General features: G+C 39.5%; 1 protein-coding gene across 6 annotated transcripts in view; it reads left to right on the forward strand.

The window, feature by feature from the left end:
* LOC101884336 (polyprenol dehydrogenase-like) overlaps positions 1-23,255 on the forward strand; it is a 64,922-nt gene that overhangs the window by 25,557 nt on the left and 16,110 nt on the right. For 3 of the 6 annotated variants that reach the window (XR_012385715.1, XM_073913347.1, XM_068223700.2), the window contains 2 exons: positions 1,419-1,470; positions 16,945-17,033. The gene's annotated coding sequence lies outside the window, so the exon portion shown is untranslated. The remainder of the gene's footprint in view (positions 1-1,418; positions 1,471-16,944; positions 17,034-23,255) is intronic. The other 3 variants (XR_012385716.1, XM_068223699.2, XM_068223701.2) reach the window with 1 other exon arrangement.

Consider the following 23,255-nt stretch of genomic DNA (forward strand, 5'->3'; position numbering starts at 1 on the left):
TGAAATATAAAATGAAAAAAAATATATATAATTTATGTGGAAATTTTTTTACTTAAACTCACCTTCATGAGTAGCTCATTTTCTTCACAAGAAGTTCCTCCCCTTATCAGTATCTCCTCTGTTTCATCAGCTCCTTCTCTTCATCAGAAGCCCCTTCTCTTCATCACTTGCTTCTCCTCTTCATCAAAAGCCCCTCCTCTTCATCACTAGCTCCTCCCCTCAATCAATAGCTCCTCCCCTTCACCAGAAGTCCCTCCCCTTCATCAGTAGCTCCTCTGCTTCATCAGCTCCTTCTCTTCATCAGAAGCCCCTCCTCTTCATCACTAGCTTTTCCTCTTTATTAACAGCTCCTCTTCATCACTAGCTCCTCCCCTTCACCAGAAGTCCCTCCCTTTCATCAGTAGCTCCTCTGCTTCATCAGTTCCTTCTCTTCATCAGAAGCCCCTCCTCTTCATCACTAGCTTCTCCTCTTTATTAACAGCTCCTCTTCATCACTAGCTCCTCCTTTCCATCAGTAGCTCCTCCCCTTCACCGGAAGTTCCTACCCTTCATCAGTCGCTCCACTGCTTCATCAGCTCCTTCTCTTCATCAGAAACCCCTCCTCTTCATCACTAGCTTCTCCTCTTTATTAATAGTTACCATATCAACTGTAGAATCTCCAAACAGATCAGTTACTATAGTTGTTGTGTTACCATAGCAACTGTAGAATCACCAAACAGATCAGTTACTAGTTGTTGTGTTACCATAGCAACTGTAGAATCTCCAAACAGATCAGTTACTATAGTTGTTGTGTTACCATAGCAACTGTAGAATCACCAAACAGATCAGTTACTAGTTGTTGTGTTACCATAGCAACTGTAGAATCTCCAAACAGATCAGTTACTATAGTTGTTGTGTTACCATAGCAACTGTAGAATCACAAAACAGATCAGTTACTATAGCTGTTGTGTTACCATAGCAACTGTAGAATCACCAAACAGATCAGTTCAAGCACTTTGCTACATTCTAAATAAATGCTGGGTTGTTGTAACCCAACATCGGGTCAGATATGGAGAAACCAACAGTTAACCCGATGTTGGGTTTGTCCATATTTGACCCAATGTTGGTTTAAAACAATCCAGTATTTGTTTTATTGAACTTCTAAACTTGAACAAAAAATTCAAACTTAAAAAAAACTGCTGAAGTGTTTTAACTCAATGTTGGGTAATATATGGTCAAATATAACCTGTTGCTTCATTTTTTATTACATTGAAATGACACCTTTAAACACAACACTTGGGTTTGTCCATGTTTTAGCCATGGTTGGGTTAAATGAGTCTAGCATTTATAGAGTGTTTATGGATCAGTGAGCTGCTCTCTATAGTGAGCTGAAGTGCTGTTTTCTATAATGATGATCTTCTGATTGTGTGTTTGAACAGGAGGTTTTGTCTGCACTGAAGAAACTCTGCGAGGAAAATCTAGAAGCTAAAGGTGAGTGAAGCGCTTCTGTCTGACTCTCAACACACACCACAGAAACATGCGGACGGGAAGTCCTTTGCTTTATTGGAAATACAAAATCTGAAAAAAAAAATGACATTAAACTTTACAAATTATGCATCAACTGTGGAAGGCTCAGCACAATAATGCCACATTCGGTCCAAAACAAAACAAAGCAAAACAAAACAAAACAACACAATAAAAAAAAATATTCAAAGTAACAAAAGTCAGCTATAAGAAAACATAAATAGACCAATATAAAACAAAACAAACCTGCAACAAATTATATATTACAAATAAATGAAACCAATTTAAGTCTTGTGTAGTTTGCATTTTACAAAGACATGTCTAAAAGGATTTAGTTCTCTTCTAAAAAAAACATAATGGAGGATTTTAAAACTTCTACATTTATGTGTAAAATATGGATGCTTTTGGTGCATGTTTGTTTTTTGTTCATGTTTTTTTGCTTATGCTTGTTTTTTGTTCATGTTTTTTTGCTCATGTTTGTTTTTTGTGCATGTTTTTGTGCATGTTTGTCTTTTTTGTTCATGTTTTTTTTGTACATTTTTTTGCACATGCTTGTTTTATATGCATGTTTTTGTACATTTGTTGTGCATGTTTTTTGCACTTGTTTGTTTTTTGGGCCTGATTTTTTGGTGTGATTTTTGTTTTCCTCCTCCATTTCAGCTCAGTATATCAGAGGTGTGTGTTGTGTTTTGTGCATGTTGAGCGTGTTCTGTGCTGAGTTTCCCGCTGAGTTCAACAGAGCTGGTTTGTCTGAATCTCAGCTCTTTCTCTGCATGCAGATGCACTGCTGCGGGTTTCAGGTTGCTTGGCAATTCTTCTGTATTCAAGCCTTAAAAGATGCAGGCTTCAGTCTGGCATAAATCAGTCAAAGAGATGCAGGTGTTTTCCCATGAGCCCCTGCGGCATTTACTAAAGCAGACGAGCAGCTGGATGCAGAATGAGGAAGATATAATCATTACACTGCGTTATAAAGATATCACTGAAGCCTTTCTGATAAACCCATCAATGCAATCTGTCATCTGACTGACAAAATGGTAAATTATTGTACAAACAGGCACCTTTGGCTGGTGTTTCACATCAGAGGTCTGACACTTCTGCATTTACACTGAGTGCCATCATTTATTAAACAAATGGATCATCATTATGCTTAAAATCCTGGACAGATTCTATAAACTTCCTCATTATTATCATCATCAGCATTAGTGGCAGCAGTAGTAGTTGTAATAATAATAATAATAATAATAATAATGATAATAATAATAATAGTAATAATAAAGTTAATAAGTTATTAGTTACATTGTAAGTTATTACTATAATGACCGGGTTTTACATAATAATTAGCATTAAAAATTATTATTATTTTTTTTATGATATTAATGATTCAATTCAATTCATCTTTATTTCTCTAGCAGTTATACAATGTAGACTGTGTCAAAACAGCTTAACATAGAAGTTCTAGTCAACTGAAACAGTGTCAGTCCAGTGTTCAGAGTTGAAGTTCAGTTCAGTGTGCTTTAATATTAGTAAACAAGCAAGCCAGTGGCGACAGGAGCGAGGAATATTATTAACAATCATTATAATTTGATTTGATTTATTTGTTTTCGATCAAAAATATCATACTTAAAATATCATTAACAAAAAATACATTTCAACATGGTCAAAAATGGAGTGAGATGAAGGACAAGCGTATTATTTTCCCACCCCATTACCACATTCGTCTATTACTTAAACTTATTTCTTCTTTTACTCATCTCTTTTTTTTACATGAGACATATTTTATCCTTTTGGCATCTTTGACATACAATATGTTTAAATCCACATTTTGTAACACAGACCCCCCCCCCACCCCCCCCAAAAAACATAGTATAGCCATTAAATAAAGTTTCATCATACCTTTCTCATTTTACCCTTTTTCAATCACCCTCATCAATATATTCCTTTAATAATATATATTTATGCAACTTTTTAAACGGATTATTATGCTGACATTGTTTGAGAGTCTGATCTAAACTGTTCCATAATTTCACACCACAGACAGACATACACACACTTTTTTAGATTGTTCTTGTTTTCAACCTCCTAAAATTTAGTTCTTCTCTCAGGTTATTTCCTCCTTGTCTTTCTTCAAAAAACTTTTGTATACATTTTGGATGTAATTTATTCCTAGCTTTAAACATAAACTGTGCTGTTTTAAATTTAACCAAATCATTGAATTTACGTATCTTTAATTTTAAAAATGAAGGATTTTTATGCTCCAAATACCCCACACCTTCCATCAGTCTGATTACTTTTTTGCATTGTACATACGGATCATAAATTAGATTTATATGTATTCCCCCAAAATTCAGCACAATAACTCATATATGGCAACATAAGTGTGTTTTATATATATATATATATATATATATATATATATATATATATATATATATATATATATATATATATAYACATATATATATATATATATATATATATACATATATATATATATATATATACATATATATATATATATATATATATATATATATATATATATATATATATATATATATATATATATAATTATTATTAATATTGTAATTATAATTATTATTATGATTATTATTATTGTTATTATTAATGTTATCATCATCATTATTATTATTATTAATATTATTATTATTAATATTATAATTATTATCTTTTTTGATGATAGACCATTTTGACAGTGCAGCTTTTGTTAGTCATTATAGCTGCTGATCAACTTGTTTAGACACGATCTGTTTCTATGAGCTCCAGAGCCTGCAGCCAAACTTTATACAACTGTGTGTGTGTGTGTGTGTGTGTGTGTGTGTGTGTGTGTGTGTGTGTATGCACATATGCTAGTGAAAGCATGAGAGTGTGTGTGATATTATTCAGTAAATGTGCTTCCATCGTAGTTTATGCTCATTTTTTCTATGGTATAAAGTTTACCTCAGATGTATACATATTTCATTTCAAAATTCATGTGCATCTTGGGTGCCACAGTGGCTCAGGGGTTAGCACTGTGTCCTCACAGCAAAAAGGTCACTGGTTTGAGTCCCGGCTGGGTCAGTTGGTGTTTCTGTGTGGAGTTTGCATGTTCTTTCCTCTTGGCGTGGGTTTCCTCTGGGTGTTCCGGTTTCCCCCACAGTCCAAACACATGCGCTATAGGGGAACTGATCAACTACACTGGCCGTAGTGTATGAGTGTATGAGTGTGTGTGTGAGAATAAGAGTGCATGGATGTTTCCCAATGCTGGGTTGCAGCTGGAAAGGCATCCACTGCGTAAAACATATACTGAAATAGTTAGCGGTGTATTCCACTGTGGCGAACCCTGATGAATAAAGGGACTAAGCTGAAGGAAAATGAATGAATGAATGAATGAATGTGCTTTTTGGAGTTCCATTAAGCATTTTATTATGCTCTCTTCCAAAATGTGCATGAAAAATAGATGTGTGTAAACACACTAATAAGAACAAAGGAAAGTTGTCTATTTCTGACTACACGTGTGTCATGTCGTTTAAATTGTGCATTTCTGAGTGTGCCTCACACAGGTAAGTGGGCTTTACAAACCACCTGTATAAACATCTCTCCATATGCACCAGAGACTTTACTTAAACTAATCACTTTACTTAGGTCAACAGTAAAAATGACAAATCTTCCTATTTTTAACAGGGAAACCATCAGAATGCATGATTATCTGCTGCCATGCACTGAAAAAAGTGTTGCATGCAGAGCTGTTGCAAACAATTTATTTGTGTTGAATTTAAACAAATAAATTAAGTTTAATATTCTTCAACTTAATTTGTTTGTTTAAATTGAACACAAAAAAATTGTTTACAACCACTTAACGTAAAAAAATTGAGTAAATCCAAGGAATTATCTCTGAATATTTTTTTTTCATTCTGGCTTCGCAATCAATAAATGTGATTATAATCAGGCCCGTAGCCAGCCTGGTGTAAGGGGTGGTTCTTTTTTTCTCAATAAGTGGTTCTTTTTTTTCTCAAAGAGTGGTTCTTTTTGCAGTTATACGCCTCAGTTTCTGTTTAACTATGAGATTTAAATACTGCATTTTAGTGACTTTTTTGCTGGATTAGCCAGTCAGATGTCATCATAACCACACTTTTTGATGTACTAAAAATGTTTCCTAAAAATTGCAGTAAAAAAATTCAAACAAGACTCATTTTTAAAATACAAATTTATTACATCATATGTCATTAGGAAAAAATAGCAATCTGTTAAAGTTTTAAAGTAAAAAATATATATCATTTATTAGACAAAAAACAAACTGGCCAGCACATTCAACTGTCCTCAGTCACAGTTTGGCCAGTTAAAAAAAAAAAAAAAAATTAAAACATAATAACAATAACAATAATAATTAATTCTTCAGATTTTTTCTAGCCTCTTTGGTAAAAAAAAAAGCCTTTTTCGATGGATTATTTTAATTATTTATGATGGCATAGCAGTCAAAATAGGGTGAAAATAGGACCAATAAGCTCATTTGGGACAAATGCTGGACCTTTGTCAGTGAGGGATGGGTCTTCTGAACCACCCGAACCCGAACCCCCCTGGCTACAGGTCTGAAAAGTTAGAACATGTTTTATGCTTATAGTAAACATGTTTTAATAGAATTTTGGCTGTAAATGCGCACCTACAGGTGTTTCAGACGCAGGTCAGATTTAATCATTTATTTAGCTTATATTAATTTTGTCCAAAAACTGATAATACCTATCCAGCTTCATCTGAAATGCATCCCAAATCACCCTCTGAAGTGGTTTGAGCGATCAGGTTTATATCCGATCAGAATAAGTGAGCAAACAGCCTCAAAAACACAGACGTGACGGGATTAGCGCCTGTGACATCTGACGGCAGAGGAGTCCGCTTGCCATTAAAGCCTTCATCGGGCAGTTATTTAAAAAATGTCAGAACTAGGGAAAGGGAGGTCATGTACTGGACAAGTCAATAAATATACAGGGCATCCAGGCTAATGCGGCCAGTTAGCCTAGAACCTCAGGGGCAGATTTTCATCTATTAGGAAGTCACTTACCTGTTTGCCAGTCTTTATGAACATGTTAAATATTTTGCGATAATGACGCCGCTGCCTGCCTTTTCTGTCTCCTTGCTCTTTTCGACCAACAGCGTAACTCAGTAGCTATCCATGGATGTCGCATCAAAGATTCAAATGTGACCGCTCAGTGGGTTATGTCACGTGACTCGCGTCACATTATTGTGGCTTTGAGGCTCTTTTGGATTCGAATTACTGGCCAGAGTTATTTAAAATGACACTTTATTACAATATATATTGAATAGAAATATATTATATTATTTATATATTATTTATATATATATATATATATATATATATATATATATATATATATATATATATATATTATAATATTAAATTACATAAAATAATTAAAAGGACAAATTCTGGACCTTTTGGCCGAGGAGGTGGTTCGTCCGAAGCACCCGAACCCCCCTTGGCTACAGGCATGATAATGGAAGTCAATAGGGCAAAAACAGCACCAACAGGGGAGTCAGTCTGCCCAGAGTGTGTTGAGCTTTTGACAGTTTCCAAGAATTTACCCAAAATATGACTCAAAATATGATTTGTCTCCAAAACTAATTCCATTTGCTGAAACACAGAGAAAGCTGAGACCGAATGAAGAGTCAAAATCAGCCCAGAGTGGATGAAAATGACCCAACAGCACACAAGGGTAATGCAAGTTTTAGTGTAACTGATTAACTTTGATGAGTAATCCACTCAGAAGGCACTAGTTTCTATGTAAGGCACTGGGACACTAGTAAGTGCTCGACTGTCGTCTGCATGGGATTCCTCAAAGATTCTGCAGTAATTTCAGAGCATGAGTCACTGTGAATGATTCATCACGGCCTGCAGTGCTGTAAAATGCTGTAAAACACGGTAAATCTGCGCGAGGGGGCTGCAAAAAGCAGATCTGCAGCTGCGAGCTCTTATCTGAAGCTGCAGAATAATAATCTCCACCCAACACACGTGACCTGAAGAGATTTACAAGAGTTCACTTCCATCTCCCACACTTAAAGTACATCTCTGGTAGATTAGTGTGTGGAATTTGAGGGGACCTATTGTGCTGATTGTTACAAGATGTAAACTGCGTCTCTGCTGTCTCTAGTGTGTGTGTGTGTGTGTGTGTGTGTGTGTGTACATGTGTGTGTATGTGTTTTTGTGACATATCAGGACACAAATCTGTATAATGACATGGGTATGACACAGGTATTCCAAAAAGGAGGTGAAATATGAGGACATTTGTGACGTTCTCATTTCTCAAAATGCTTATAAATCACCCAGAATGAGTTTAATCAGAGAGTAAAGCTGCACACAGTCTCCTGTGATGGTCGGGTTTAGGGGTGGGGTGGGGTGAGGGCAATACAATATACGGTTTGGACAGTATAAAATGAATGGAAACCTATGTAATGTCCCCATTTTTCACAAAAACAAACATATGTGTGTGTGTGTGTGTGTGTTTGAGTTTGAGCTGAGAATAACACACAGATGATGTTCTCCAGCTCTATGAAACTGACCCTTTCAGGCTTTGATCCTTATTGTGGTGTTTTGGTGACTGTCGCTTTAAATGCAAATGAGATTGTGCTCTTTTCAGAAGAGGGCGGAGTTACATATTTGTGTGTGAGCATAACATTTAAATTAAAATTAGTTAATACATGTTCTTGTGAGAAAGGCGACGTGGTGGCACAGTGGGTGGCACTCTTGCCTCACGACAAGAAGGTCTCTGGTTTGAGTCCTGGCTGGGTCACTTGGTGTTTCTGTGTGGAGTTGCAAGTTCTCCCAGCGTTTGTGTGGGTTTCACCCATAGTCCAAAGACATGCGGTACAGGTGAATTAGGTAGGCTAAACTGTCCGTAGTGTATGTGTGTGAATGAGTGTGTATGGGTGTTTCTCAGAGATGGGTTGCGGCTGGAAGGGCATCCGCTGGGTAAAAACATGTGCTAGATAAGTTGGTGGTTCATTCCGCTGTGGCGACCCCAGATTAATAAAGGGACTAAGCCGAAAAGAAAATGAATGAATGAATGTTCTTGCGAGGGTGCCACGGCGGCTCAGTGGTCAGCACTATGGCCTCACAGCAAAAAGGTCGCTGGTTCAAGTCCCGGCTGGGTCAGTTGGTGTTTCTGTGTGGAGTTTGCATGTTCTCCTCGTGTTGGCGTGGGTTTCCTCCGGGTGCTCCGGTTTCCCCCACAGTCCAAACACATGCGCTATAGGGGAACTGATCAACTAAACTGGCTGTAGTGTGTGTGTGTGTGTGTGTGTGTGTGTGTGTGGGTAGGGGGGGTTCTTTATGTGAACACAGCTGCTGCGCTCGTGCATGCAGGTTAATCATGAACAACTCAGTGCGCATGCGCTAGTTGCACTATCACGGTCTGATTATGTTTCAATCAAGGTTTATTTGCATCAAATACACAACATATGTGCCAAACATCTCAACTGACGAACATATCAACAATAATACAACCGTATAGCCGAATTAAATGTATGCATTGGCATGCTACAGCCCTAATGAGTATGATTATGTGAAACTCCATATAGATACATATTATAGTGGTTTCGGGTACTTACTTAGCGATGCACGCACACATATATGCACAATCCTTAAATGCTCTGCTGATTTGGACTCTATAATACCCGCTTTATAACTTTAAACCAGGGGTGTCAAACTCAATTCCTGGAGGGCCGAAGCCCTGCACAGTTTAGTTCCAACCCTGCTCCAACACACTTACCTGTAGGTCTCAAACAAGCCTGAAGGACTCAATTAGTTTGATCAGGTGTGTTTAATTAGGGTTGGAACTAAACTGTGCAGAGCTGCGGCCCTCCAGGAACTGAGTTTGACACCTGTGCTCTAAACTATCAACAACCATCACTGAGCTGTATTCCAGCGATCGTTCTTCCCGCTTTGTGGTGGATTTTGGCATAGTCCATTTCACGTGAGATGGCGGGGGTGAGTGGAAGAAACCAAGTCATGGGGGGAATATTTTCTACAGAAATAATTTAGGATTTCTTATATGGCCCGGTAACAATTGTTCCACGGCCCGGTGGTTGGGGACCACTGTTGTTGGAGACCCCCAAAACCAAAATATGACCTTTTATAATGCATATTAAGGGTTCTTTGATTCTTCAAATCCTAAATCTTAAATAACTCCAAATTTCTGAAATCAAAACAATAGCTTTACTTGTCTAGAAAATGCTTCTTGGTTTAAGAATGTTTAGATATTTGGACTAGAAACAACACAAACACTCTTGAGGAAGAGCAGCTTTGTTTGCGGTACTTGCTTTATTGTAAACCCGTCTGAAGCTTCTTCATGCTGTCCTATAAGAGTCAGGAATGGATGATGATGACAGCCCAAAATGAAAAGATATTACTTTCTCTGATGAAAGATTAGAAAGACGAGCGTGTTTTCCTGTGCAGTAATGTGAAGCAGGTTTTCCTCGGAGCGCTTCGGGATTGAGCTTCAATCTGAGAAATGTCTGAAACGGCAGAGGAAAACCCCCACGGGCCGAGCCCATGATTCCTCCACGCTGAGCTGGACTTCAGTGATAAATGGAAACACTTGTGAAGTCGGATATTTCGCCACATGCCTCCTGCGCTCCGGACAAAGCATTTCCTCAATTTTGAAAGCCGTATTTATTCGTGCTGTCGTCATTGTCTTCTGTGAAGGGTGCACAAAGGTGACCTATTATGGCCTTTTTACAGGTTGTAAATGCGTCTCTGCTGTCTCTAGAGGGTGTAGTGAAGTTTGACCTGAGAATAATGCACTGATAATGTTCTCCAGCTCTCTGAAACTGACCCTTTCAGGCTTTGATCCTTATTGTGGTGTTTTGGTGACTGTCGCTTTAAATGCAAATGAGATTGTGCTCTTTTCAGAAGAGGGCGGAGCTACTGATGTGAAACAGCAGTGTGTGTGTTGTCAGTGCTTTGCGTGTGAGTGTGTGCTTGATGCTTCTGTCAGTCTATGTCGCTCCTATCGCTGTTGATCTAAAACTCCACATCTACAATCTTCAGAGTCTATGCTGACATCATCTTCAGCAGCTCAAACACCCTAATGGCTAATGGACAGTCGGCTGCTTCTCACTCAGGGCTGCTGTTTATGCTAATGAGATGGGCTCCTGTGGGTGGAGCTACATATATATATATATATATATGTACACACACACATACACATGTGTGTGTGTGTATGTGTGTGTGTGTATATATATATATATAGTATGGACAATTTGTTTCAAGGCTTTTTGCTTGCTTTAAGAAAAAACTCACTTAATTTTGACTCTATTTAAAAACAAGGACAATATTTTTGGCTTATATAGAAAATAAGAAAATTATCTTTTGCAGTATATGATCACACTTGTGATTATGAGTATATAGTTTACATGTTAAAAAACAACTTCAATGTTATCAATATTTTTAAACTTTTAATTAATTGAATTTACTGAAAATGTACTGTATTGTGATATATAAACTTAACGGCCACTTTATTAGGTACACCTGTCCAACTGCTTGTTAACGCAAATTTGTAATCAGCCAATCACATGGCAGCAGCTCACTGCATTTCGGCATGTAGACATGGTCAAGAGGATCTGCTGCAGTTCAAAGCGAGCATCAGAATGGGGAAGAAAGGGGATTTAAGAGACTTTAAACGTGGCATGGTTGTTGCACCCAGACGGGCTGCTCTGAGTATTTCAGAAACTCCTGATCTACTGGGATTTTCACGCACAACCATCTCTAGGCTTTACAGAGAATGCTCCGACAAAGAGGAAATATCCAGTGAGCGGCAGTTCTGTGGGCGCAAATGCCTTGTTGATGCCAGAGGTCAGAGGAGAATGGCCAGACTGGTTCCAGATGATAGAAAGACAGCAATGGAGCCTCATGCACACTACGAGTGACTTACAGCGGCAAATCAACAAGCAACCACTCATTTTAATGCAGAGTGACTTCTGTCAACCTCAATCTATGCAAGCGACCGTGACTGTTGGTGACCAGGTGGGCGTGTCAAGCAACACGACAAAGTTGAGAATCCTTCAACTTTATGCAAATGAAGAGCGAGTTTCTTGAGCGACACTTAGAGCTCACTTGATCCTCTCTCAGCTCACCCAGAGGCCGGTTGTGTTTTCTGTGCTGTAGGCCTTCGCAGAGCGGTTTGCAGCAAGTCGCCACCTAGAGTGACAGTGTGAATGAGGCATAACTCAAATAAGCACTCGTTACAACCGAGCTCTGCAGAAGAGCATCTCTGAACACACAACACGGCCAACCTTGAGGCGGATGGGCTACAGCAGCAGAAGAGCACACCGGGTGCCGCTCCTGTCAGCTAAGAACAGGAAACTGAGGCTACAATTCACACAGACTCACCAAAACTGGACAATAGAAGATTGGAGAAACGTTGCTGCTCTGATGAGTCTCCATTTCTGCTGACACATTCGGATGCTCGGCTCACAATTTGGCCTCAACAACATGAAAGCATGGATCATCCTGCCTTGTATCAGCGGTTCAGGCTGGTGGTGGTGGTGTAATGGTGTGGGGGAGATTTTCTTTGGGTCCATTAGTACCAATTGAGCATCAACGCCACAGCCTACCTGAGTATTGCTGCTGACCATGTCCATCCCTTTATGAGCACAGTGTCTCCATCTTCTGATGGCTACTTCCAGCAGGATAACGCAGCATGTCATAAAGCTCAATCATCTCAGACTGCTTTCTTGAACATGACGATGAGTTCACTGTACTCAAATGGCCTCCACAGTCACCAGAGCTCAATCCAATAGAGCAGCTTTGGGATGTGGTGGAACGGGAGATTGGCATCATGGATGTGCAGCCGACAAATCTGCAGCAACTGCGTGACTTACAGGTTTTCAGCATTCCTCAAAATAGCTTCTTTTGTGTTCAACAGAAGAAATAAACTCGTAAAGGTTTAAAGCTACTTGAGGAAAAGTAAATATTGAGTCAATTATCAGTTTTGGGTGAACTATCCCTTTAAACAAAACATGCTGCCGTCATTGTCCTCTACGAAGGGCACTTAAACACACAGCCAGACGCCCTTCAGGTCCAGCCAAACATCTCAGTCATGCCCAGAATAATAATAATGATGGTAATGCAAGGCAGTGTGAAATAAATAAGCAGCACTTTGCCTCTGCTAATGGTTTGATTATTCACTTTTGTCCTGAGGTCAGACGGATGAAGCTTAAACTTTCAGAAGCGCATGCTGCAACCTTTATTTCTGCATGAAGTGCTCAGCATATATAAGTGTACCCCTCTCAGATCTCCCTTTTACAGTGAAATCTCCTCCAGGATGCTTTACAGTAATATATGTGTGCAGATACATCAGATTAGTCAGTACCAAGAACAAAACTGATCAACACATCTAACAAAAAAACATTAAATCATTCATTTATTTTATTTTCGGCTTAGTCCCTTTATTATTCTGGGGTCGCCACAGCGGAATGAACCGCCAACTTATCCAGCACATGTTTTATGCAGCGGATGGCCTTCCAGCTGTAACCCATCTCTGGGAAACATTCACACACACTCATTCACACACTCATACACTACGGTGAATTTTAGTCTAGCTAATTCCACTATAGCACATGTGTTTGGACTGCGGGGGAACCCGGAGCACCCGGAGGAAACCCACGCCAACACGGGGAGAACATGCAAACTCCACACAGAAACACCAACTGACCCAGCCGAGGCTCAAACCAGAGACCTTCTTGCTGTGAGGCGACAGCACTACCTACTATGCCACTGCGTCGCCAGTTCAAAAATCAGTACATCAAAATGAATATCTTAGGGAAAATATTAAATAAATTGTTTAATAAACAAGAAAGCTCAAAAGCAACAGAAATAAGATCAAGTTTAGTGATTTCTTTATTTTTGCAATAACTGGGTTGAATTTAAATGCATTTTATTTCTATTTATAAAGATGTTCGATGACCAAACTTTATTTTAATGGAGACAGCTGTTCAATAAAACAGTGAATGCAGACAATAATTTGTGGTGCAAAACTGAGAACGGAGGCAAAATGATGTACAGTTGAAGACAGGATTTTAATCTCTCTGTAGTATGCAGTGCAACAGTTGCAGAAAGATTATGTAGTCCTTTAATGTCAGCAGTGTAGGGTGTGTGTAGTTTGCCGTCAGGTCTGTCTGTGTTCATCACATCAACTCAACCAACACACACACACACACACACACACACACACACACACACACACACACACACACACACACACACACACACACACACTAACTTACTGCAGGCGTTTCTGAAGAGCCCTCAATCCACTCTCATTGAGACACAATCCAAAGTGTCTTGTCAAATACAACAGACTATACTTCTCTCTATCAACACTTTACACAAAATATATCTTTAATACAAAATATAAAAATAAACACTGATCTGAACAGGGGTGCGTTTCCCAAACAGCTACGTAACTCACGGCTGAACTATCATAGTACGATGCATCGTTTGGGAAAAGAGCGTTGTAGTGATGAGTGTTTTCCAATATTAGCTTTGGTAAAAACCTGCACTCGCATTCCATATTAACTGAAATATATGTAAACGGCACATATAGGATCTGTGTTTCCTTTACTAATATTACTGAGAACATTACATAGTCTATTCAAAAACACATACAATCACTTACAAAAGCGAACACCTATTCTAATATCATATGTAAACCATATAATAAAATAAATAATGAGGCGATTTATTAAGAAATTACATTCTATATTTATTATTCATAAGGAAATTTTAAAAAAATCATACTTTAATATTAAAGTTATAATATTATTGATAATGATGATGATGATGATGATGATGATGATGATGATTATTATTATTATTATTATTATTATTATTATTATTATTATTATTATTATTATTATTAAGTAGGATATTATTTATTTATTTTTAAAAAAATTTGCCTACTTTTTCAAATTTGACACATGTAAACCACCGCAGAAATGTTCTAACCAGCAGGTCCATGTCATATACAGTATTGATATTTATAAATAAAATATCACTATAAATTAAAAAGATTAATGTAAATTCCGCTTGTAAATAATAGGTCACCTATAGCTTTCGTCATGAGGCTTTGTTCAAAATGACATCAATGTTTTCAAAGTGCACTGCGAAGGGAGCACAATAGTAAACATGAAGATCTCTGAAACGGAACTGTAAAATACTTTGAAAGCAAATTACAGCTTAGAGAGATGAGCTTATTGCTTTATTTTAATCATTCCAAGTTTAAATTTAGAATGTTCTACATGAAGAGGGCATAGGGGGGATAAGAGGGAATAGAACACAGCCAGGAACAATGTTTCTAACTAAAGCTCCAGTGGTGTAGTTGCAAGTGCACAAGTTTGCGACGCAGTTTGCGAATGTTCGTTGGAACAACGAATTTTGAAAATGCCAAGTAAACGAACTGTGTTTGTAGCGATGAAACTTGCGACCTTATTTGGCTAATGATGATTTTGGGAAACACACCCCTGACCTGATCTGAATCAACTCTGTTCTGATCTGAATCAATTCTGGTCTGATCTGAATCATCTCTTATTAGATCGAAATTAACTCTGTTCTGAGTTAACTCTAAACTGATCTGAATCAGCTCTGAACTGATTTGAATCCTCTGTGATGTAATTTGAATCAACTCTGAATTTATTTGAATAAGCTCTCAACTTTGATCTGATTTCAATAAACTCTGAACTGATCTGAATCATCCCTGAACAGATCTGAATAAACTCAGAACTGAACTAAATTCACTATGAACTGAGCTAATTCAGTCAGCTCTGAATTGAACTAAATCAACCATGAAGCTGACTACAAAAACTGTGAAATTATGAAAACTCTAAGTGGGAAATGTATCTGTCACAGCAGCCACAGTATTTTCAATAAAATATAAACATGTTTGCTGCAAAAAACATGTTTGCTCTCTCCAGACTGGACTATTGCAACTCTCTACTAGCCGGGCTTCAGCTAACTCTATCAAACCTCTTCAACTGCTCCAGAACGCAGCAGCACGAGTGGTCTTTAATGAAGCTAAAAGAGCACATGTCACTCCGCTGCTCATCCGTTTGCACTGGCTGCCAGTTGCTGCTCGCATCAAATTCAAAGCTCTGATGTTTGCTTACAAAGAGACTCCTGGCTTTGCTCCTTCTTATCTGCTCTCACTTCTGCAGATGTATGTGCCCTCCAGAAACTTGCGTTCTGTGAATGAACGTCGCCTGGTGGTTCCATCCCAAAGAGGGAAGAAATCACTTTCCCGAACTCTCGCATTCAATCTGCCCAGTTGGTGGAATGAACTCCCTAACTGCATCAGAACGGCAGAGTCACTCGCTGTCTTCAAGAAACAACTAAAAACTCAACTATTTAGTCTCCACTTCCCTTCCTAATCTGCAATTTCCTCTCTGGTTCTACCGCTAACTGTATTACAAAAATACATATAATAAAATAAATATATACTTATTCATTGTTGCTCTTATAGTTGTGTAAATTGCTTCCTTTTCTCATTTGTAAGTTGCTTTGGATAAAAGCGTCTGCTGAATGACTAAATGTAAATGTAGAAAATAGTTTCAATAAGTGAAGTTTATGTACAGTATAAACTATTTTCGAGAGGATCACATGCTTGTGATTCATTACAGCCGGTCTCACATTAACCAATCATGATCTTCCAATCAAATGATTCCTAAGCTACTATAAATAACCACAGTCTTCAGTTCACATTTATCTTCGTCTGGAAGAAACCCTCCTTCCTCCCCATTCTCCTACTTTACCATTGATCGGGTGGCACGGCGGCCCAGTGGTTAGAACTGTTTGCCACACAGCAAGAACACTGCCGGGCCTGCTCCCCGCCAAGCCGGTGGGTGTTTCTGTGAGGAGTTTGTATATTCTCCACAAGTCCGCGTGGGTTTCCCCCAGGTTCTCCGGTTACCTCCCACCATCCAAAGATATACATAATGCATAGCATAACATAAATCAGGCACTCGTCTTGCTCCCTTCTTCTCAAGTGTTCCCTTTGCTACTGCAGCCGGGGAGTTTTTGAGATCCACATAAGCTCAAGCTCCCCTCTCGCTCTGTCAACAGGAGGGAGCCCTGCATGGGCTCGAGGATCTCTTGAGCTCAGGGCTCTCTCCCGGGACAGCATGCCAAACAAGCTTTTGATAGATCATCAGCTGAGTGTGAACTGTTGAAACACAAACAAACAAGCTAACATGATGATCTTACAGGAGGGTTCATTTCTATCTGTCACATATGTTCTTCTCACTGACGTGTCTGTCTGTCTGTCTCTGTGTGTGTGTGTGTGTGTGTGTGTGTGTGCGTGTGTGTGTGTGTGTGTGTGTGTGTGTGTGTGTGTGTGTGTGTGTGTGTGTGTGTGTGTGTGTGTTTCCGTGTTTCCGCAGTGGACCTTGAGCTTCTGGATGTGGCATCAGTGAGGACTTACAGAGGTTTACACAGCGAGGTCTTCCACTGCACCTGCTCATCAATAATGGTACCCTCACAACATCTCTTCAGTGTTTGTGTACCGTTTCTGACTCTGAACTCATCCTGTAGTTTTAAAGCTCCAATCTCCATACTTGGAGATAACACAACAGCTATAATAATTTTAATAAGTGCTCATTAGTATTAATAAGAATGACATTTTACTATAGAAATGTGCTACAACCTCAGAGCTTCAGACTCTTCTGACTGCTTTCTAACTCATCTTTATAACTGATCCATCTCTCCAGCAACAAGCATCTGAAACAAACTTTCAATGCAGTATTATGTGCCTAGCAACTATCCAGAGTACCCTAGCAACTGCATAACAACACCAGAACAACCACGAGAATATGCTAGCAATTGCATTGCAACACTCTGACAACCATCCATTACACACTAGCAACTGCATAGCAACTCCCTGACAATCACTCTTAGCACCCAAGCAACTGTAAAACAGCACCAGGACAACCACAGGAACATGCTAGCAACTACATTGCAGCAATCTGACAGCCATTCAGAACACATTAGCAACTGAATAGCAACATACTGACAACCACCGGAGCATCTTAGCAACTGTATAACAACATAGCAACAATCTGATAGCCATCTGTTACAACCTAGAAACTATTTACTATTTACACCCAGACAATCACCCAAAACGCACTAGCAGCTGCATAGCAACACCCTGGCAACCACGCAGAGCAACTTAGTAACTGTATTGCACACTCTAGCATATGGCTGCTAGTGTGTTCTGGGTGGTTGTCAGGGTGTTGCTATGCAGTTGGATGGCTGTCAGATAAGGTTACAGTTGCTCTGGGTACTCCATGTCATGTTGTTATACAGTGGCTGAAGTGTTCTGGGTGGTTGTCAGTGTGCTATTATTCGGTTGCTAGGGTGATGTCATGTAATTGCTAGTGTCTTCTGGATGGTTGTCAGGGTGTTGCTATACAGTTGCCAGAATGTTCTGGGTGGTTGACAGGGCGTAGCTATACAGTTGCTAGGGTTTTCTGGATGCTTTTAAGAGTGTTGCTAAACCTTTGCTAGTGTGTGTTGCTATACAGTTGCTAGGGTGCTCTGGGTGGCTGTAACCCAGCACTGGAAAACACCCATACACACTCATTCACACACACACTCATACATTACAGCCAGTTTAGTTGATCAGTTCCCCTATAGTGCATGTGTTTGGACTGTGGGGGAACCCAGAGGAAACCCACGCCAACACTGGGAGAACATGCAAACTCAACACTGGAATATCAACTTACCCAGCTGGGACTCAAACCAGCAACCTTCTTGCTGTGAGGCCACCGTGCAACACCACTACGCTACAGTGTCTCCACTGCAACACATTATTATTATTTAATGTTTGATATTTGGATTGTGTAAGTGCACAGGAATATGTCTGTAGATGGTTTCACATGAGCTCCTCCTGAAAGCGGGTTGATGCATGACTGACTCAATACAACACTAAATCATTAGCGTGACACAGAATACAGCAGTTTCACAGTTTATTACGCCTGAACTACAGCAGGAATGTGATGTGCTCATGATGGTTTCTACTGTTCGTAATCTGACAACCTCCTGAAAGATGAATCTGACAGCATACGGCAAATGTTTCCACACGGGAGTAAAATCGAAAAGGGAAAAGCTATTGCAGTAACTGTGATTGCACTTTTGTCATGTCCATGCCATGCATTTTTTTGTGCTTTACAGAGCCCCTATTGTGCATTATAAAAGGCTCATGTTTTGATTTTGGGGGGTTTTCCAACAACAGTCTGAATTACTGTTACTTTTATTTTGTAATTAAATTACGCAACGTCATTACGTGTAACTAGTTACTCCCCAACGCTTGTTACAAGTAACAAAACACAATTAAATACATAAGCTGCGTCCCAAATCGCATACTTATGCACTATTCCTAGCCATTTTGAAGTTTAAATAGTGTAAGTAGTGTGTTTACACTGAAAACTCTAATAATAATAAGTGCACTTTAATTACCCGGATGATGCACTCATTCAGCTGGTAAAGTGAAGTGTGTAATGATGGACACTTCACACACTCAACGACCGCAGGTTTGCTCATGTAGTGGAAGGGGCGGAGCTATCAGGCGCACATGTTGAATAACTATATTTATTTTGGATGGTGAAAGCAAAATTCTCCTACAAGAGTGATTATAGCGCCTCCCGATGGTGAATGCGGTTATACTCACGGCAGGTATTATTTGATAATTTGGTCCTTTATTTGACTGATTTGGCAACCGTTAAACGTCATCAGGGAAACGGTTTGAACTTCTGCTAAGTAAAAAACTAAGTTGGCCATTTGGGACGACACTACATACATATACTATCCTGTTGAGTGTGTAAGTGCATAAGTTTATAGTGCATAGTGTATACTGTGCCATTTGGGACGCAGCTAGCGTTTGCAAGCTAGAGAAAACAAAGAGGCAGACATTTTAATTGCACTTAAGTTACTAACACTTGTGAAACACATCAGTAGTCTTTTCTGATCCTTCCTTTAACAACCGGCCGATGAATCCACCGTTGTAGATTCCAGAAGCACTCGTCAGAGAAATGACGAGAACACAGCACAAGGCTGGGGCGATAATGCTGAGGTATTTCTGCAGAAATAATCTTCACCCACTGACTCTTCACAGCTGCATTTTACGTTAGGGAAAATAACACTAACTGTCCCTCACACTTTAGAGCACAGCGACTGCATGACACGATTCAGCCGGGATCTGCTGCAGTGTTTGTCTTCCTCCTCTTCTTTCTAAGGTGTTTGTGGGTGGGGCCGGGGGTTTCATTTTCCCGGGTCTGTGCGCTCAACAAATGGGCGAGGCTTGACGTCACGCCGACACGGCTAAAGATTCATTACCCAAACGATTCATATAAACCACTCTGAGTCAACTCTTTAATAGATGAATCAATAGTTTTAAACACGGTGCACTTACAGATTTACCCTGAGCTGGATATTTCACTTCACTCAAAGCTGTGTTACACACTAATGAAGATCATTCTCAAACACCCATAATAATTAATTCAACAAGACTGTATGTATACCCATGAATATTTTCAATGAAAACTATTTTATTATTATCTTACTTCCATATTTTCTGGTTGATGGTGATCAGGAGATTATGACAGCAGTGTGTGACCCGTCACAATAGACCTGCGTCTCATTTTTGGGTCGCAGTGTGTGTTATTCTAGATTTGGACATCGTCACCTCAGGCAGTCATTAATGACGTTAGTCTGTCTTTACTAGACCCCATCTCTGATTAAAACACTATTTATATCAGTGTAATCCCCATTACACACTCCTCAGTGCGTCTGAACAATGAAGAGCGCCACTGAAAACAGGAGAGGAGGTGTGTGTGTGTGTGTGTGTGTGTGTGTGTGTGTGTGTGTGTGTGTGTGTGTGTGTGTGTGTGTGTGTGTGTGTGTGTGTGTGTGTGTGTGTGTGTGTGTGTGTGTGTGTGTGTGTGTGTGCGTGTGTGCGTGTGTGTGTGTGTGTGTGTGTGTTTGTTTGTAAACACCTCAGTCATCTTCATCAGTGTGCTGTTATAGGTCTGACTGATGAGGGCAGAGTGTAATGAGAGTGAGCAGTAATGGGGTCAGTGTAATCAGATGTGCTGAACTCCATCACATGTTCATTTACTCTGATTAGAATCAGCACTGATGTTCACAAACACCTTCCTGATCTTCACACCCAGAACACACTAGCAACTGCATAGCAACACCCTGACAACCACATAGAACATTCTAGCACCTGCATAGCAACACCCTGACAACCACATAGAACATTTTAGCAACTGCTTAGCAACACCCTGACAACCACATAGAGCATTCTAACAACTGCATAGCAACACCCTGACAACCACATAGAGCATTCTAGCACCTGCATAGCAACACCCAGACAGCAACTTAGAACATTCTAGCAACTGCATAGCAAAACCTTGACAACCACTTAGAACATTCTAGCAACTGCATAGCAACACCCTGACAACAACATATAACATTTTAGCAACTGCTTAGCAACACCCTGACAACCACATAGAGCATTCTAACAACTGCATAACAACACCCTGACAACCACATAGAGCATTCTAGCACCTGCATAGCAACACCCTGACAACCACATAGAACATTCTAACAACTGCATAGCAACACCCTGACAACCACATACAGATTCTAACTGCATAACAAGACCCTGACAACCACATAAATATTCTAGCAACTGCCTAGTGACACCCTGAAAACCACATAGAACATTCTAGCAACTGCATAGCAACACATTAAAAACCACATTCTAGCAACTGCATATCTCTAACAACCTCACAAACATTCTAGCAACTACATTGTAACACCCTGACAACCACATAGAACATTCTAGCACCTGCATATCAAAACCCTGACAACCATATAAACATTCTAACTGCATAACAACACACTGACAACCACATACAGTTTCTAGCAACTGCCTAATGACACCCTAACAACCACATATAACATTATAGCACCTGCATATCAACACCCTGACAACCACATAGAACATTCTATCAACTGCATAGCAACACCTTGACAACCACATATAACATTCTAGCAACACCTTGACAACCACATATAACATTCTAGCAACACCTTGACAACCACATTCTAGCAACTGCATATCTCTAACAACCTCATAAACATTCTATTAACTGCATAGCAACACCCTGACAACCACATAGAACATTCTAGCAACTGCATAGCAACACCTTGACAACCACATTCTAGCAACTGCATATCTCTAACAACCTCATAAGCATTCTATCAACTGCATAGCAACACCCTGACAACCACATAGAACATTCTAGCAACTGCATAGCAACACCTTGACAACCACATTCTAGCAACTGCATATCTCTAACAACCTCATAAACATTCTATTAACTGCATAGCAACACCTTGACAACCACATTCTAGCAACTGCACATCTCTAACAACCTTATAAGCATTCTATCATTTCTATAGCAACACCTTGACTACAAGGTAGGACATTCTAACAACTGCTTAACGTTATCCTAGCAACTGTATAGCAACACCCTGAACATTGCCCAGCGTTAACAAATACATAACAATTTTACTAATAATAATAGTCATATTTTTATATGAAATTATTATTATTATTAAATATTTGGTCGTCACTGTAGCGTAGTGGTGTTGCACTGTGGCCTCACAGCAAGAAGGTTGCTAGTTCGAGTCTCGGCTGGGTCAGTTGTCATTTCTGTGTGGAGTTTGCATGTTCTCCCCGTGTTGGTGTGGGTTTCCTCCGGGTGCTCCGGTTTCCCCCACAGTCCAAACACATGCGCTATAGGGGAACTGATCAACTAAATTGGCCGTAGTGCATGAGCGTGTGTGTGAATAAGGGTTTGTGGGTGTTTGCCAGTACTGGGTTGTGGCTGGAAGTTGGCGGTTTATTCTGCTGTGGCGACCACTGATTAAAAAAGGAACTAAGCCGAAAAGAAAATGAAAGCATGTTTATTTGTAAATATTCAATTATATTTTATTAATTACAGTCATTGGTTTAATCGTCTTAGTAAACTGAGCGATTATTACAATATAACTAACAAAAAATTATAGTTTATAATTCATTCAATCATTTTCTTGTCGGCTTGGTCCCTTTATTAATCCGGGGTCGCCACAGCGGAATGAACCGCCAACTTATCCAGCACATTTTTTACGCAGCAGATGCCCTTCCAGCCGCAACCCATCTCTGGGAAACATCCACACACACACTCATACACTACAGACAATTTAGCCTACCCAATTCACCTGTACCGCATGTGTTTGGACTGTGGGGGAAACCGGAGCACCTGGAGGAAACCCACGCGAACACAGGGAGAACATGCAAACTCCACACAGAAACACCAACTGACCCAGCCGAGGCTCAAACCAGCGACCCAGCGACCTTCTTGCTGTGAGGCGACAGCACTAACTGCTGCACCACTGCTTCGCCTTATATTTTATAATACTTTTTTAAGAATAAATTATTTATGTAATGATCATAGTAAAATAAACAGGTAGTAGATATTTAGATGATAGATAAATAAATATACATAAAAAATAATGTCAAGGTGCAAACATTTAGACTAATAGATACTTGCTCTATAGGGGAATTGATTAACTAAATTGGCCGTAGTGTATGAGTGTGAATCTGCTGTATAAAACATGCTGGAATAGTTGGTGGGTCATTCCA

The sequence above is a fragment of the Danio rerio genome, chromosome 9, assembly GCF_049306965.1.
Source record: "Danio rerio strain Tuebingen ecotype United States chromosome 9, GRCz12tu, whole genome shotgun sequence".
Lineage (NCBI taxonomy): Eukaryota > Metazoa > Chordata > Actinopteri > Cypriniformes > Danionidae > Danio > Danio rerio.